We start from the raw sequence: 3886 nt of genomic DNA on the forward strand, positions 1-3886 counted from the left end.
CTCTGACCCCAGGCTCAGAGGTGAAGTGGCCTGCGCAGTCCCAGCCTCCCGGCCCCAGCTAGTCCACACCGCCCAGGCTCCTGGGCCCCCACTATCCACAAAGGGTGATGGCGGCCTGGGAATCCCTCGCCACCAACAAAGAAGGAAGTGGAAGAGGAGCGGCTGGGGCTGCTCGGAGCGCTGCAGGAGAGGGGAGGGTGATCTCAGTGCACAGCGCCCTGCAGCTGCGCCAGCATAGACCTGCAGGCGGGGAGACTCCAGCTCTCCAGGCAGCCGTCTCTGAGAGACACGCCAGTGCCCTCCGCACCTGTACTTGTGTCTGCTGAGGGGGGTCCCGCTCTCTCCTCCCACTGTCTCCACCGCCAGACGCCAAGAAGCCCCCCATCCTCAGGTGGCCAGGCTGTCCCGGCGCTGGCCTCTCCCTAACCCTTGCCTGACTATTTGGGTCCTCATAAGCCCGCTTGTGTCTGTTCCAGCAGCATCATCGACTCGGAGAGAATCTAGGAAGGTGCAAGGTGGTTACTACCATCCTTGCCCCCAAGGGTCTAAGAACCGTGCAAAGCCCCATAGAACGTGGCATGTCCGGGATTTTTCTGGGAGAGGGCCCATGGTGGTCTCGCCTTGCCGGAAGGTGCCGTGTCCTGAGGGTCAGGGGCCACTGCTCCTGGAATGCACCCCCACTCTTGCTTCTCACGCTGGCCCAGAGGCCTGAGACGAGCCAGTGCAGGACAGCCTGGGGAGTGGGCTCAGGAGAGGGGGGCGGCCCTTCCTTCCCCCGAGCCCGAGGACGGGGCCACAGCCGCTCAGCCAGGGGCCCCGATCGGTCCCCAGGACAGAAGCTGTCAAACCGTAAAACACAATGGTTAGTGTTAGATGCAGGATTCCGCTGCTATAAAATGATACCCAATCATCTCTTTCTTTTCTTGAAGACCTGGTTCCTTGAGGTCTTGGCGGGATGACAGTTCCTGGGGGGGTGCGGTCTCTTTGCCAGGGAGCACATAATGCAACTCTTCATACGTCAGCCCCAGGCTTTGCTGCCCAATCTTCGAGAGCAGCAAAGACCTCACCTGCCTGTCCCAGGAGCCACGGTCAGGATTGTGAGCTGGTGCTGGGGTCTCTCCTAGGCACCCTCCACCTTGACCTGCCCCTACTAACTGCGTTTCACAGGGACTAAGCCTTCAACAGGGGAGAGGTGCCCACTGCCTCCGCTGGAAAAGGCAGGACAGGAATTTGATCTTGTGTCTCAGCCTTTCGGTCCTAGAACCAAGATTTTCCTGGAAAGGACCCTCCCTTCCAGAAGTCCTAACTTTGAAGTTATAATTCATGTTGTGAAATTAAATCTTGAGAAATACCTCTTGAGAAAAAGCTTAATTTCTTAAGTGCCCCGTCATTATTGCGGAAGGTAAAAATAAAACTATTAAATACAGAAACAGGCTTCGCTTGGCAAACCAGAAATTTTTTTAAAGTGTTATGTATAAAATCTGCTTAATTGAGAGATGGGCTAAGAGTTAAAAAAGACAATTTTTAGAAACATTTAATGTGACTGTTGCTGTAATTTATTTGCAAACACTCTTGCTTTGGGGACTTGCTAAGACTTTTTTTTTAAGTACTTATGAAAATGAGGTCCGAGGGATTTGGGGAGCAAGGGGCTTAGGGAACTGACCTCATGTAATAATTCACTTGCATTTTACGTGCATCCACCTGTATACAGTGCGTGCTTGGACATGTGGGGCCATGGGAAGGTGTAACCGGCTGGTGGGCACCTGAGGAACTAGGCTGCGTAGGTCGCTGTAGGACAGCCGGCTCTGGGTGGCCCTGGGGAGAGAAGCTTCTGGTCCTGCTTCCTCTGGCCCCCTGTGAGAGCTGGCTCCTGCAGGCCAACCAGAGCTGTCTCAGGGCCGCAGGCTGCCCCCCGGAAGCAGGGGTTTGGGGCAAGATTGGAGCCTGGGCTCGGGCCAGGCGTGTCCCCTGGTCTGGGCTCTCCCCATCCGTCTACTGGCCCTGCCCTGCCCTCCTGCTTCTCCAAGGGTTTGGTGTCTGTGCTGGCAGAAAGGGAGGCGTAGGACTGGGGGGGTCCTGAGCAAAGGCCTCAGATTCTTCACTGTGGCCATGACCTCTGTGGTCTGGGAGGGCACAGGCCCAGCCTGGGGGGGCCTTGCTCTGGTGGCAGGGACCCCTGATGATTGGTAGAGAAATGCGCTTCACCGAGACACCATTTATCTGGAAGGTCCTGACAGCCCACCCAGAAATCCCGGCTGCAGCGGGGAGGTGGTCGTCCAGATGCAGGTGAGCAAGGCTGGCCTCCATCTCCAAGAGACGCCCCCCTCCTTTGAAGTGATAACGCCTCCGGGACAGGGCGCACCCCCTCCCCTGGATTTCCATTCCCCAGAGCATCACACACCCCTGTCCCCTCCCCTTTCTACTCTGTCCCTTGACAATTCCTCCCAGACTCCAGTCTGATTTCTGGTTCTGTCTACCTTACACTCTCCCCATGGGAAGAAGGCCCCTTCTCCCGTCCAGCGGGGGTGGCCCTATGGATGGAACCCTTAGGAACCCCCATCCCCACACCCAGTGGCTTTGGGGCTCTTGACACAATTGTTGCTCTTGTCTGGCCCCCACCCAGTTTCCCCTCCAGTCCAGGCCAGGCTGGGGGGCCGAGCCTGGGGCTCTGAGGGCTCCCTGGCCTTGGCACTGGTGACCACCCAGCACCTTGGGCTCCCTGCCCTGGCCAGCTGTCAACACAGGTTTATAGGGCCCGTGTTGGCCACCCAGTACTGTCTGTGGGCTCTGGGGCTCGGGACTCCCAAGGTGAGGGGTCCCAGAATGGACCTGGCCAATCTCAAGAACTGGTAAGTTTCTGTTTCAGCTGGTGAAGGGCAAGGCCTTTGTGTCCACACAGACCTGGACTCCCTGGGCTCTGCCAGGTCCAGGCGGAGTCACTTGGGCCAGTCACTTGACCTCTCTGAGTCTTCTTTGTCATGTGACTCAGGATAGCAGGGTGGGTTTGAGGACCTTGTGGAGTGAGGATAATAAGTGAGCAGCGTGGGGTCTGGGACGGACCGAGGGGTCAGTGACCAGGGGCGTGGGCATCGCCTGCATTTCCCCACGCAGCTGGCCGTGACTCCCTCCCAGACGCGTCTCTGCCTGCTCCCGGGCTGCCCTCCAGGGCCTGCCCACCCCCCCACCCCCTCCACCCCCCCTCCACCACGCCCACCCACCCCCCCCACCCCCCGCCTGTGCCAGGCCTCAGTTTGCGGTGGGTGTTTCACAACCTGGGAGGTTGGAGTCCGCTGGCTGGTGGCTGGTGGAACCTCCACCCCCCACCCACAGTTTCCCTCCCTGTCCCCCCGGCAGCTGGGCTGGCAGCTGCTCCGTCGAGGGTGCCGGGAGCTGTGTCCCCGGGGCCCCCGCTCTGCTGTGCGCACAGACCCAGGACAGGAGGGCGGCGCCCGTCGGTGGGCGGGGTTCTGGCAAAGGCTCTGTCCTTGTTTCGCCTCTGCGCACACCCGCGCGGGGTGTGCTCTGCGGGGTCAGAGCTGAAGCCTTGCTGTCTACCTTCTTTGCCATCAGAATCCTCCCCCTCTCTGCTGGCATCAGGAACGTCACCCCTCCCTCCAGCAGAGCTGAACTTTGGGAGCTGGGACTGGCCCCAAACCCCGAAACCAGCCTGACACTCTTGCCCTGGTCACCGGAATCCACTGGTCTCGGGCCCCTTTGCCTTTCCTTCCCCTGAGGTTACAAGTTTTTCCAACAATCCCACACCTTAAGAGCTATTTACCAGAAAAGGACCTGGAAGGGGCCATCTGGTCAGTTTCAGGCTCGGCTGGGTCCAGATGGAGCACGATACTGCTCACCACAGATGGGATGTTGTTTGGGGCTGCATTAA

This window comes from Delphinus delphis, chromosome 6, assembly GCF_949987515.2.
Source record: "Delphinus delphis chromosome 6, mDelDel1.2, whole genome shotgun sequence".
In the NCBI taxonomy this organism is placed as follows: Eukaryota; Metazoa; Chordata; class Mammalia; order Artiodactyla; family Delphinidae; genus Delphinus; species Delphinus delphis.